Here is a 15,582-nt window from a genome sequence, read left to right on the forward strand (position 1 = left end):
ACGACTGAGATATGGATCTCCTGGCATGCAATAAATGCTCAGTGAACATTTCATTCCTTATCCAGTTTTGTGAGCTATGGAAACTAGGGCTTGGAGAGATGCTACAATTCGCCAAGGGTCTCCCACATCAGTGGTGAATGACACACACTGTTCTCCATCTGGGAGGTGGGAGAATTGGGATTCGAGTCCAGTTAGCTTTCTGACTTCAAATCTTCTTTTCTGAAAATTCTTTTTGCCTTCCTGTCTGTCAATGCCAGCTGGTGAGGACTTGGTTGGAACTGAGGCTAAGGAGGGGCCAAGAGGGGAGAAATCCTAATAGGATGAGCCCAGGAGCTCCGTGGCAGTGTGGCCCGCCCCAGCCAGACAGCCAGGTGGAGGCAGCACATGGGAAGGGACGGCCAGGACCATGGTGCGTGGGAGTTCACCGCAGTCATCTGGTGCTGCTGACCCAACACCATGTCACTATAAAGCAATAACCATATAATGACAGCTCCCACTAACTGATTGCTTCTCAGGTGGCCAGTCACAGGCCAAGTACCCCTACCTCACACAGTTACCATCAAGATACGATAACGTAAACTGTCTAAAACACTTAGCAGAGCTTGTGGCATACAGTAAGTGCTCAATAAATGGTAGCTGCTGACACTATACACAAGGTCTCATTTCATCTTTGCAACAACTTGAAGCGATTATCACTTCTCTCTCTGTTTTACTAGCGAGGGTACGAAGGCTTAGGGGGACAAAAGAACGTGGCCACTGTCAAACAGCTGCAATCAAAGGAAATCGGGACTCAAACTAGGTATGTTGAGTCCAAAGCTTGCACTTTCAGCCTTTAGGATATGCTGGCTCTCAGCCTGTTAGTGGAAGTTGTGACCTGCTAAATAGTTTCAGTTTAACATTGTCCAGGGTTCCCCTTTCCCACGAGACCTGAGCCCTGAAACTGAGCACAGCAGGAGGGCACAGAGGCTGCATTGAGCCAAAGGAGGTCTGGCTTCATACTCTTCATTGCCAGGAGCCTGAGACTGAAGAACTGATGGCTGAGAAGGAAGGAACTGGAGTGGGTTTTTGTAGTAGGGACCTTAGAGGTTACTTAATTGTTAAGGTCAGTGGAGCCATTTGTTCCAGGTGGACTCGGTTTGCTTTGGAAAGCTTTGCTCAAATGAAATTTTATAGAAAGGCCCAAAGTGTAAAGTCAGCAAAAGTACAACCGGTCTGTTGAAAATGAGTGGAAGGCCCAGAGCCTCACCTCCTCCAAGGAGCCCTGATATAGTCACCTCATAATTCAAGATGGTGGCCATGCAGCTGGTGACTAAAGAACTATGCCGTCGGTATGTGGATAGAGACACTACGGGCAGTGGAAAGTTCATGGGGCCCTGAAGTCCCTGGTTCATATCTCATCTCTGCCCTTTCTGACGTGTGTGGTTTGGGCAAAGGAAATAATCTTTCGGAGCATATTTCCTCCTGTGTAAAATGGAGCTCTGATCCAACCCAAGAAGGTCGATGAGGGAGAAAATGCAGTAATAGATGAAAATGGCCTCAGACAGTAAACCACACGCAGAACAAGAGAAACAACTATTAGGTCTCCAGTCTGAGTTGTAGTTTTGGTTTGTTTTTGTGGTTTGTTTTGTTTTGTCTTGTGAAAAGAGGAAGAAATTTTTAAGGGTTAAAATGAATAAAGAAAACATATCCTAAAACCAGCATACGTAATCACCAAGGCTGAGAAATGCCCATCCTTGCTTTCATTCAACATTTACCTTGTTCCTAGAAGTGGGTGGTATTGACATGGAATAAACACTGTGACTATTACCTTGCCCTGGAGGAGCTTATAGTCATGTGTATGTATAATTGTACACACACACACACACACACAGGAAATTTCCAAACTCTTTTCAGTGTGGCAAATTATGACAACACAACAGCTTGGAGTCCTAGACTCTGGGAATCCCTGTCCTGGTTCTTGCTGAAGCAAGAGAAACACCAGAGGCTTCTCATATAGGTCAGGCTTTGCTAAGATCTCAACAGGCCTGTGTTTTTCCTTCATCTGGTTTGACCCTGGGATTTGTTATCAACCTCTGCCTTGATTTTGCCCACAGCCTGGTATAACGGGGTGACCTGAAAAGCCTTTTTTCTTTCCCACAAGTGCTTCTTCCACCCTAGCCTACCTTCTGGAAAGAAACATGAAGATAAGAATGGAATAATCTTAAAATAATTTAGGAGCTCAAACATAAGCTTTCTTCATTAATGTGTTGACATTGAATGTAATGAAAACGAGCCTGGAGGTAAGTAAGTATTCCCATAGCTTCTGGATGTATAATAAGCTCAGGATTATTTTCTCTTAAGGAAAACGGGCCCAGTCACTGCAGTGGAGAAGGACCAACCCAAGTCAAGGGACCCATAGTCTAACCAGCTTGCCCCATCTGGCTGAAGGGAGGATCTGAGCAGGAGGAAGACCAGGGGAAATACCATGATCGAGAAGCAAAAGATGACTCATTGGAAAGAAAGAGGCAAGTGTAGGATCTTGGGAAAGTTACTTAGTACACTGAACTTAGGATGAGAAACCAAATACAGTTGCATTAAATTATTCCACAAATATTAGTAAGCACAGATAAGGTGTATATTAGTATCCATTGCCGCATTATTCTAAAACTCAGCATCTTAAAATAACAAGCGTTTATCTTCTCACACAGTTTCTGAGGACCAGGACTAAGAGCTGCTGAGTTGGGTAGGTCTGGCTCATAATCTGAAATCCTGACTGGGGCCAAAGGGTTCACTTCCAAGCTCCTTGAGGTGGCCATTGTCTGGAGACCTTAGTTCCTCACCATGTGGGCCTCTCTGTGAAGCTGCTCATGACATGGCGGCTGACTCCTTTTAGGCTAACTAATCTGAAAGAGAAAGAAAGAGAATGCCCAAGATGGAAGGCTTGATGTCTTCTGTAGTCTAACGTTAGAAGTGACATGCCGTTACTCTGCCATCGTCTATTGCTTCCACAGACCAAACCTGGTACGTCGGTGGAGCAGAATATGCAAAGATGTGAATCCTGGGGAGTAGGGATCACTGGGACGCCATCTTAGAGACTGGCTACCACCAGGTGATACAATCCTCAATGCTTTGCCCTTAAGCAGTGAACCAGACTATTTCCTTCCTAATTTAGACGCTGTAGAATTCTAAGACTTTTTCGTCTTAACGAAGAAATTTTTTGTTATTGTTCATCCAACAAGAGCAGAAAGGTAAAGATTTTAGATTAAATCTTGTGACATTGCAAGTATCCCTTTCGTTTAGTCAGTGGTCACTCTGTGTCAGGCAATGTGCAGACTTTACACAGATTATCACTGGGCTCCAAGCATCTCAAGATCAAGGAGTTTTGTGTTCCCAGAGACAGAGGAAAGGACTGGATGGTCTTATCAGGTCCCTTCCAGACTAGGATAGTTTTGCTTCTTCCCAAAGAGCTCCTTTTAGTATTCATTTTACTGTAGGTTTGCCGGTAGCTAATTATATTTCTTTTTCTTGGTGTGAAAAGTCATTATTTGGTCTTAACATTTGAAAGATATTTTTGATGGGTACACAATTTTAATTGGGAATTTTTTTTAGAACTTTATAGAAGTTATTCCATTGTCTTCTGGCTTCCATTATTTCTTTAGAAAAGTCACATACCTAATTTTTTTCTCTGCTTACTTTTAAGGTTTTCTCTTTGTCTCTTGTCTTTGTTTTTAGAGTGTAGCAATGAAAGCCTGAGTGTGGTTTTCTTCTGTTTCTTTCTTCTCAGAGTTCACAGGAATCACTGAACAGGTGGGTTTCATCCATTTTGGAAAATTCTTGCCTGTTACCTCTTCAATGTTGCTTTGGCTCACTTTCTCTTCTCACACTCTGGCACTCCAATTATACAGTTTTTAGGCCTATTTACTGCATCCATATATATTTTCTTTTGTCTAGTTTTTTCTAGGTTTTCATTATTTGGTCCTTGTAATGTATTGAAATATGTGTAAAAAATTGTTGAGATTTTGAATAGTGTTATCTTTCTCCTGAAAAGCTTTACTCTTTCTTTTGTGAGCCAGATTAGGGACTACCAACTTCCACCAATCAAGTACTCAGCTCATTTGAAGTAGATTTGCAATTGTGGCAAGGATTTATCCCATCGAGTTTATCTCTACCTTCTGGAATTCCTAATAAAAACCTCAGGTGCTTATGGAAGATTTTTCTAACCTTTTTGGTCCTGAATCCTAATCCTTATTCTTTTGGCATTATGTTCTGCTTTTCAGAGCCTAGGTTTATTCATCTCTTGCCATAAACAGTTTCAGAGTTTGGCAAATCATGAGGGGTGGGGAATCTGATGGAGTGTTGTGACCAGTTCTCTAGCCTTCTCTTCTCATTGTTATTCTGATTCCTTAAGCATCTGCTTTTTGTCTCACCAGCCCCACAAGACTTTCAAAACCTCTATGGTGTCTCTGCTTCTTGGCTGCCTCCTACCTGGGCTTTTTGTCTCACATCCAAAATTGAAAAATGACTTGAGATTAAAAAGTCACTCAAACTGTCAACTCACCTGGCATGATTCCCTCTTTCTTGGGATTTTGTCCCCTCCAGTCCTGGTTGCCTTCAGGTCTTCCAACCTTTCTAGTCCTTCTGGTGGGAGCTACTGAATTAGAGCTGAAAGTAGAAGCCTATAGTGTTATTAAACATTTGAAGAGTTGGACCATAATTTTATTTTTTTGAAGGGTAAGGGTAGAAAAATGCAGCTAGAGTTTGATTCGTAGATCTAGTGGGAAGATTTTGAAGATGTTAATGCCCGGTGATGGCATGACTGGAGCTGCATATTACTTAGAGTTTCCTGGCAGGAGTGTATGGGATCAAATAGAGGTGAGAGAGGCAGAAAATTAAGAAACTGGCAATTTTTCCCCACTTTGTGTCCCTGCCTGAGAAATGACTCAATCTTTTAGACTCCTGTTCCTTGCTCTAGAAAAATCAGAAAAAGGTGTTCTTCCTGCAACAGTGAGCTTATGGGTGACATCCCCTCCCGGAAGTGATAAAAGGTAGTTGAGGGATAAAAATAAAGGCTTTGAAGCCAGATTGACTTTAGTTTAAACACTATCTCTGCCACTAACTAATTGTATGAATTTGGTAAGTTCACAATATTTCTTTTTTTTCAAATTTTTTTAATGTTTATTCATTTTTGAAAGACAGAGAGAGACAGAGCACAAGCAGGGGTGAGGCAGAGAGAGAGGGGGACACAGAATCTGAAGCAGACTCCAGGCTCTGAGCTGTCAGCACAGAGCCCAACGCGGGGCTCGAACTCACGAACCGCGAGATCATGACCTGAGCCGAAGTCAGACGTTCAACCGACTGAGCCACCCGGGCACCCTAGTTCGCAACATTTCTGAACCTCATCTTTTAATCTGTACAATGAGAATACTAATAGCACATAGAGTCGTTTTATAGATGAAATGGAATTTCAGGATCATGATTGAGCCAGGATTCAGACTCAAGCAATCTGACTCTGGAGCCAAGTGTTTAAGTACTACAATATATTGCCTCTCTAAGAATCAGAGATTGTTGTTGAGTTTCCCCAAGTCAAACATTTCCAAAGGCAATATTTTCCATTGTGCAGGTGAATTTGGAGGCAATAGAAATCCCTGCATGGTCACCCACGTCCTGCAGTTGTCCTGGCTCATAGTTTCAACCAGATCAGAGATCACTGGCGCCAAAGTTGGACTCTTTCAGGAGGTTGCAAAAGAGGACTTTGACCCGTAGATAAAAAACTACAGTCAGAATTTCCGATAAAAAGTTGTCACCTTCATTAGTATGAGTTAAGGTTTCTCTTACTCAGGATTCTGTCTGTACTTGTCCCAGGACTGGACTGTAACCAATGCCTTAAAATATTCCACAAGAGAATGAAACGAGCTTCATCTAATTGCCCGGATGATTCCTTTCTCCCATTTCCCCATTCCCCCACCAAGTTCTTCTTGTCTCCTTTGCATTTTCCCAGCACCAGGTAAGACCTTCCTATGAAGAAATAACTTATACTGTGACAGGCAAGTTGTCACTCCAAGGTTCTACTCCTCTTTAACCAGAAGAAGGATGCTTGTAACCGGAGGAAAAAACTAAACTCTCAAAGACTAAGTCATGTGCTGTCTGTTCTCTGGCCTCTTAAGCTTTGTTGATGTCATTGCCTATACAGGAATACTCTTTCCACTAGCCCTTATCAGCAGCTACCTTCACAATTGCATTAACTAGTACTCTTCATTTTATAATTAATAGAAAACTCAGAAATCTAAAATAGGGACTTGTGGTTCTTGTAACTGAAGCCCGGTGGTCAGAGGACTTCAGTTGCAACCTGATCCAGGGTACATGATGTCATCAGGGGTCCAGTGCAGTTCTCTGAAATTTGGCTTGCTCTGCCCCTCCTCAGTGTACTGACTTTATCCTCAAGCTAACTTCCCCAGTGGAAGCAAAAAGAAAAAGAAAAAGAAAGTTGCATTAGTTCTATCATTCACATCCTCACGTCACACAATCCCGAGGAAGAGAATTCTAGGTCTTCACTTTCCCAGAAAAAAGTGAGCTGAGACTCATTCTGAGTACGGCAGCCTAGGTCATAAAGATAACCCTCATCAAGGATAGAGAATGCTCTGATTTGCTCAGCCTGGGTCATGTGCTCCATACCTGGAGTTCAAGTAAGAGCTAGTTTCCTCAGAACTATGTAGATTCCCTAGAACTACTAGAGAGAAGAATGTTTTCACAGGAGGGACCTACTAGAAAGAGAGAAGAAGGTAGACACAGGAGGAATCAATGGGAACCCATTACATTATGAATCCGGACCTCTGAGAAGTGAATCCAAAGAAAGAAAGAAATACAAAATGAAGAAGCAAGGTGGAAGGTCTGGTGGCAAACACTTAACACATTGAAATTTATATCTCAGACTAAACAACTTTGGAAGCTAGGTTTTGATTTTATCAAAAATAATAAAAGTATTGAATCCTCATATTTTCATATTTTCAATGTGACTCAGTAAATGAGGAAGTGGAGTATGAGGGACAGCACATGTTAATTTTATCATCTTTCAGAACAAGGAGTCAGCCAATAGTGTCTTAAGTGGAAACATGTACCCTCAGAAAGCGTAATCACCCCAATGTCAATATTCTTTATTGTCATGAGCTTAGAAGTTTCTGGTTTGAACTAATATGTTTCATATTAAGGAAACATTTATTTGAATTCCGAGATCCCTTCCATTTCTTTTTCTTCAAGTTGAGTTCAAGTCAAATTGAATGGTATGTTTTCATTGTTAAGCAGTATTTAAGGTCACAGTTTTATAAAATTCTTTCTGTCTACACACCCATTTTTTACTGAGTAGCTAATATATTAATATGGTTCAGATATAAGGTTTTACAGTGAAATCTTGCTTTCACCCGTATTCTCCACCATTTTAGTTCCAGCTCTCAATCCGTCTTTTTATTTATTTTTTATTTTTTTTTATTAACTTGTTTTACTTTTCATTTTTTTAGATTTATATCCAAATTAGTTAGCATATAGTGCAACAATGATTTCAGGAGTAGATTCCTTAGTGCCCTTTACCCATTTAGCCCATCCCCCCTCCCACAATCCCTCCCGTAACCTTCCGTTTGTTCTCCATATTTATGAGTCTCTTCTGTTTCGTCCCCCTCCCTGTTTTTATATTATTTTTGTTTCCCTTCCCTTATGTTCATCTGTCTTGTCTCTTAAAGTCCTCCTATGAGTGAAGTCATACAATTTTTGTCTTTCTCCGACTAATTTCACTTAGCGTAATACCCTCCAGTTCAAAGGGACACATGCACCCCCATGTTTCTAGCAGCACTATCAACAAGAGCCAAAGTATGGAAAGAGCCCAAATGTCCATCAATGGATGAATGGATAAAGAAGATGTGGTGTATATACCCATCCATCTTTTTATTATTCTAGAGACCTGGAATGGTGTCTACCAAACACGTACACTGGTTATTTTGAGTGTTGGAATTTGAGGTATGTTTTTAACTTTCTGACTATTTATATATATAAAATAATGATTAGACACTTTTTAAAGTTGTCATATTAAAAATGAAAATGCTGTCTCTCCTCCAATGGCCAGTTAAATCCCACTCTTGTAAAGGTTTTGCAGGTGGTTGGGACCAGAAATTACCTTTCTCTTCTCTATCACTCTGTATTCCTTATTTGGCACCACTCAACTCACACAGCACACACATATGCTCTGAGACCAGCACTGTCTGTGGACGTAGAACGTCTGCCTCATGCAGCAGCTCCTTGGGAGTCCAATCTGTTGTTCCACCATTAGCATTACTGGGACCCATCAGCTCGAGGAAAGGTGGTATCTCTTGTAGGTTTTGAATTTCAGACTATACTCAACGCCTCAGGGTCCTGTTTATTTTTGCACTTTTGGCAAATTTTACTTCCTGCTTCTGAGCAAGCCTACTCAAAGAAGGGACTTAGCAGTTGAAAGCTCAGGCGGTGCTTCCCTTAGTGGCTCAGGAATTTATGTGATAGAAACATCATTGCTTGCGGGATGGGTTCACGTCCTAATTCTGCCATTTGGCAAACGCTCGAATCCTTCTGATCCTCAGTTTCCTCATCCAAAGGGAAAGACGGTAATAACGATATTACCTACCTCACAGGATTAAATGAGATCTTATAAGCACAGTGTATGGGACTCTGCCCAGCATAGTAAGCACTGAATAAATATATGCCATCACTGTCGTGCATGAGCCATTTCCCCAGGGAGCAGTCTCACCAGGCGAAGACACAGTTCTTGGATCCAGAAGGATGGCTTCTGCTGAAACTGGCTGCGTGAGTCCAGGGCTCCCGACTCTCCTGCTTTGTCACCAGCCGCCTCCTACTTCCACAGTCCTACAGAACCGTCAGAGACACCTCCATATTTACTTTAGCAACCCAACTCATCCCAGGGCAGACTCAAACATTTAAATAAAATTTGGACTAGACTCAAACTTATTTTCATAAATTCCTGGAACTTTCTATTTGGAAACGACTCTGGAGATGATCTAGTCCAACCAGCCAATTAATAGAGGAAGAAGCCAAAGCAAGAGAGTTTAAGACACTTCCTGAAGGGCCATGGCTGGTCGGTGGTGGAGCCATGACCAGAACCCAGGTCTCACCTTCCTGCATTTTCCCATCTTTGATTACACTACAATGTAATACCTGCTTATTTGGCCGTCTCCCCCATAAAGCATAAGCTCCAGCTTAGAACTCCTGCTTGTTTATGAGGAAGCTGAGCTTCAAAGGGAGAGGTTAAGTCAATTGGCCAAGGTCATCTAGCTTGTAGGGGAAGGTATGAGATTTGGAACGGGGGTTGTTCTGACTCAAAAGCCTATGCTTTTTACTCTGTTAACCTGTTTTCCAGTCCCCATGACTCAACGATATCTCCTTCTTAAAGAAAACGTGGACATTGATGGAGACAACACAGCAAAGTAGAACCGGAAGTCAAGTGGGCTTTCACACGAATCTGCGATGTGAACTTGGACCACTTGATTTTGCCTTTAGTCAATCTGGTGCCGTGCCTGGTACCTCGGCTGTAATCATCACGGAGTTGGAAACAAGTGGAGTATTTTTTCTTCTGCACCACGCTGCCACATCCTTTAGTTCTTGCTTTCCCTCTCATGGGAAACCTCAATGGAAAGTCCAACATGGACCCAGAATCCTGTGTATTCCCATTCAGGTGAGACGTGTCCTCGGGTCAAACTTAAGAGATCACCTCTGTTTTCACAGCTTTGGCAGGGATCACCGACTCCATCAAGTGTGAATACACTGTTTGTTTTCCTTCTTCTCTTTCTATTTGCCATTGGAAAAGTCCATTAATGCTGAATGACATGACTAAACAGTCAAGGGGAGAACAGTTGATGTGTTAATAACTCTTAGGTAAATACCATTTGTTATTGTCACCAGTGAGGCTTTCAAAGAGGTGGCTCCATTCCTGGTCCAGGACTGTCCTCTTGTCAGCCCTCGATCTTTCAGCAACCTGGAAAGACAGGTTTGGAGTGGGAAGGAGTCCTAAAGGGACTGGTGAGCAAGAGGAAGGAAAGGTATGGGAAAGAAATGAAGACTCTGAAAGACACACAGAGAGTAGGAGAGAGGAAGGCGCACACACACACACACACACACACAGTGAAGCTTAGGAGAGAAGTCAAAAAGCTGATGATTAATTGGATCTTTTACTAGATTCTATACTGTCCCATGCTCCTTCCTCAGTGATGCCAGGAACCTCTGAATTTCTGGTGTCTTAGCAGCTCTAACTTGGTCTCATCTGCTATTCCACTAATGTCTAGGATGTGTGGTTCTCCCTCCCAGATCTGGCTGGACTCCGGAAGGAAGATGATGTTGACCAGATTCAAAGAATCAGCATAAGAAAGTTGTCTGGCATCGCCATGGAGGCAGAGGAAAAGGAGCTTCCTTGAGGATGTCTCCGTGTTGGGGACGAAAGATCCCTGTGATTAGGAGACCCCAGGACCCGTGGGTGTAAGGATTCGTGAATGGGAAAACAGGAAAACTGGCTTCCCCTCCTCGTTACAAGCTTGCATGACCTTGGGTCTGTGCATTATGCTCTCTGTGTTCTTAGTATGGGATTTTGCAGCAAATATCTTCCAGCTCTGAGTGTAGGTAGGAACGGCGACGTTTTGAACTGAAATCTGCATGACCAGACGTAGCCATCCACATGAAGCTCAAAAATGCATTGTAGGTAGCGGGAAGAGCTAAAGCAAACTCCCTGGGGCAGCAATGAGTTTGACGCTGACCCTCAAGAGAGCATTTTCGGCGACTTTATGTGACCAGACGCCAGGTCATGCTAGTTCATAGAAGAGAATTTACTTATAAGGACATAGCGAGCTGATGGGTAAACTAATGATTCAAGAAGTTAGTCCTGAAAAGAAGAAGGAAATGGTGTTAGTGTCATTTGTAGCAGACAAATGACAAATGGCTGGAGTGCCAGCAGACAAATGGCTGGAGTGCCAGCCATTCCTATTTAAGGATCTTTCGTTTCCCTGCCCATTTCAGTGATCTTCCCTCAACGCCCGTATTCTCAACCAGAAAGCCACATCCTTGGAACACTCATATGAATGACTGTAGGGTATGTGTGGGGTTTGGAGATAAGAATAATAAAATCTTCCCACTCAAAAGCTCCACTGACAGCATCTAACTTGTTTGCACTCGCAGGTACTGTCACCATTCCAGCAACTGCAGAGATATTTGCTTTGGATCTTTATTTTTATTGTTCTCTACCATTCAGGGTCACCTTTAGTTTCTAAGGCTCAACGGATCTTATTTCACCCTGGGTTAGATTTGCTCGCCACCCTTTCCACCTCTACCCGCTCCTCCTAGCGTCAGATTCTAGAGCACCGCTGTCCAATAGATCTGTCTCTGATTATGAAACTATTATTCCACATCTGCACTGTCCAGGGACCGTAGCCACTAGCCACGTGTGGCTGGGCAGCACTTGGGATGTGGGTCATGTGCTTAAGGAACTAAGCTTTCACTTTATGTCATTTTAGCTAGTTGAAACTGAAATAACCACATGTGGCCAGTGCCCATAGTTTGGGACAGATAGTTCTAAAGAGTTGACATTCATGAGGGTTCACAGTTCTCAAAGAGGACTCTCGCTCTGTGGCAGTCAGCAAGTTCTCTGTGATTGCTGAGAAATGCATCGATGCAAATGAAATAGTGCCCAGGGCAGGGAGGGAATTTTTTTCTCAATGAGAAAAAAATAGAATATATTCAAAGTGGGTCAAACGTGATGTGCATGAATATTATCAGCATACTAATTTGGCCCAAACATGAAAACACCGCTTCTTCTAAGTCAGAGAAGTCATCTTTACATAGTATCATGTTCCTGGGCATCTAAGGGTGCTGTTTTCATCAAGCCTTCTTTGATGAAAAGGGTCCATTTTATTTTATTTTTCAAATTACAAAGACCGTAATACTTTATTGAATAGTTTATTTTTTTAAATGTAGTTTATCGTCAAATTGGCGATACACTTTACAGTGTGTGAAGTGTGCTCTTGGTTTTTGGGGTAGATTCCCATGGTTCATTGATTCCATACAACACCCAGTACTCATCCCAACAAGTGCCCTCCTCAGCGCCCATCACCCACTTTCCCCTCTCCTCCAACCCCCATCAACCCTCAGTTTGTTCTCCATATTTAAGAGTCTCCTATGGTTTGCTTCCCTCCCTCTCTGTAACTATTTTTTTCCCCTTCCCTTTCCCTTTGGTTTTCTGTTCAGTTCCTCGAGATCCACATATGAGTGAAAACATAGGATATCTGTCTTTCTCTGACTGACTAATTTCACTCAGTATAATACCTTCCAGTTCCATCCATGTTTCTACAAATGGCAGGATTTCATTCTTTCTCATTGCCAAGTAGTATTCCATTGTATGTATATACCCCATCTTTATCCGTTCACCCGTTGATGGATATGTTTGGGAAATTGGGAACCCTTTTCCCCGTCTTATAGATTTACAGTGCGCACTGTCATAATAAAGATTCTAATAATTCCTACAGTAAATAAGTCTGTAGGACATTGCTTAACACAGTATTACTCCAACATATTTAACCACAAAACTGTGTGTGCGTGTGTTGTGTAATGGTAGGATCCTGATGAACTAGAGAATATTACAGCTTTACTGCTTATTACTAGCTGTGTGGCCTTAAGAAAGTCATGGAATCTTTATGATTTTCATTTCCTTCCTTTGAAAACTAGAGATCATACCTATATATCAGGGACTTACAGGAGGATTAAATGTAATAATGTATATAAAGAACATATCGTGGATCTTCTCCAAATGGTCAGATATTCGTTTCATGTTATTGTTTACAGAGTTAAACCAAATGGCTGAGGCTTTCTGGGCCCCAGGAGAAACTTGTTAGGAACCTCTAGAGTTCACTTACTGGCTTGAAGTATTTGTAAGTATTGTCCTGGAAGCCCGGATGTGTGATCTTTTCTGCCTCCCTTTGTTCATCCTTCAGGAAGAATGTGTGCTCAGCATTGAGTGCCTCCCTGCAATTCATTCTCAACACAACACCCAGAGGGGTTCTTTTAACCCAGAGGTGGGAACATGTCACTTCTCTATAGCTCCCCACCTGGCTCGAAAGAAAAACTGGAGCCTTCATAACATCCTCCAAGTTCTATGTCATCTAACCTGCCAGTGCCTATTTGACATCATTTCCTACTATTGCTTATTTGGCTCTGGCAAAAAGACTTCCTTGCTGCTCCTTGAACATGTCAGGAACGTATGTCAGCAACTGCAGGACCTTTGCACTTGCTGGTCCCTTCTGTAAGGTATCATTCCTCCAGTTACGTGCATCACTCCTTCCCTTACATCTTGCAGGTCTTCACTGAAATGTGAGCTAAACTTACATACATCCCGACATACACCCCAGCATTTTCCACTCCTTTTTGCTCTACATTTCTTTACTACACATCTAATATTTGCCTGTTAGCATTTTGTTTCTTGTCTGTTTCCATTCCATGAAACATGAACTTCATGAGAGTAGAGATTTGGTCCCTTTCATTCTCTACCATAGCTTAGTGTCTAGGATAGTGCCTGGCACATCGTAGATGCTCAATAAATGCTTATTAAATATATGCAAGAATTACATGCATTTTGTTGCTATGGACTAAGTGCATTTCCTCTAAGCCCAGGTTTAGATGGCTCCTTGAAGCATGAAACACACAATTACAGGCTGGTCTCGGGTTTTTATTAGTGTTTTCTGGGACCCATCAAACAAAAAACAATACTTTGAAAAATATAATTCTTTCGTAAAACAAAAATACTCAGTGTTAATTTCACATAAAGGGCAAGATTTCTGATTTAAAAAAAAAAAAATAGCGGCAGTAGGATTGTTTTTCACCAACTGTCAGCCCAGAAGCCAAATGGGAAGAAAAGCAAGAATTATGCAGATACCTACAGAAAGATCAATCCCAATTAAGCTAACTGTGAGGGCTTATACATTTCAGGGGCTCATCAGGCACAGTCTCGGTGGGGTTTTACCAAGTGCTATCTTAATCCAGAAATGGAATCCTGAGACCCAAAGCTGAAGTTAATTCAGCTCTGATATCGTCGTTGTTGCGCTGTCCCTTTTTTCACACAGTATGTGTCCACGCAATAGGGTCCTATGGAACATCTGGTACATTCTGTCTAATTAAAGAAGCTCCTCATGTATATGGCTCCATGCTGTGCACTTAGTAGGCACTCAACAGTAACTATAGAAGAATAACATAATTGCCTTTCCCTCTTAGTATTTTACCTTCTCCTATATTTTATACATTTGAAAAACAGCACACTTGCACAATTAAAGTCTAACATGCATGACTAACCTTATCAAAAGATCCCTCAGCATTTTTCAAAAAGACAAAATACATATATATATATATATATATATATTTATATATAAACCAACCCCCATATACTAAAATTCAGAACTGCTTTACACTTAAATAGCAATTTACATCGTATAAACACATTCATAATCTTCATTGGTTAAAACAGGTCAAAGGTCCATTACTGGCTTCTTGTACTAAATAAGGCTCACAGCTCCTAATAAGGCAACAGAATTCTCCTCTGATGTATGTTGGCTTGTGGAACCAAACAACTTGTCTGTTTGGTTTCATTTCAGCACAAGGAGGAAGGCAAAGTAAAAAGTCTCACAATAGAATGAATGTTCATCTAATAGATAACATGCCCTTGAAGTTGTGGCCATTGTGCTCCTATTCCAGTGAAGAAACGATTCACATCCCAATTATGGATATGGAGACATCTTCCAGAAGACATTCGCTCATTAAGTCAACAAATGTTTGCTGAGGACCTGTCTCATGCTAGGTGCTGGGAAATATGGGTAAGATATAGTCCCTGCCCTCAAAGAGCTTACAGTCTAGAAAGACAAGAACTTTAAGGAAGGACCGGCATGTTCAAAGGAAAACTCATCACCTGGGTCTGCCCTGGTCAGAAGGCAAGTTCAAGAAGCCGCAGGTATAGGTCTCTGGGATCCAAGGCCTAGCTCAAATTTCATCAAGTCACATATCCAGGAGTCTCAGATTATCTAAGTCTGGCAAAGTCTTAGCAACACATTTCCTGCCTCGGATTCCCATGAAAATGACAAATTAGAGCCCAAGCCTTGAGAATTCAAGAGACCAGGTGTGATAACCATGTAAGCATCCAACACAGATAAGCGTCTTGAGTGAGAAGCTATGAGTCCCCAAGAGAAGGTGGGGGGGGGGGGGGGTGGAGAAGGGTGCTTCACCCGATGCTGGCTTCTCTCTGGGATTTTGCTCTCCCTTGCAACACTGTGGTGGGAAGTATTCCGTTCACACCCTAAGTTGGCATGGCCCAATTGCCATGAGTTCTCCAAGTCACGAACAGCACATAGAAAATGCATCAACTCAAGCCAAGACAATAGAGAGATATGCTAAGAACTTAATGCTCCAGCCTATTTAAGCAGGAACCAGGTGCCAAGAAACCGTCACTTTGGGCAAATAACACAATCTGTTAATTATCTGCAGAACTGTTCCAGTCGGTACTCCCCAGATTTACTTACCACCTATCAGAAAGTGCTCTTGATGGAG

Source organism: Panthera onca, chromosome D1 (genome assembly GCF_046562875.1).
Source record: "Panthera onca isolate mPanOnc1 chromosome D1, mPanOnc1 haplotype 2, whole genome shotgun sequence".
Classification (NCBI taxonomy): Eukaryota; Metazoa; Chordata; class Mammalia; order Carnivora; family Felidae; genus Panthera; species Panthera onca.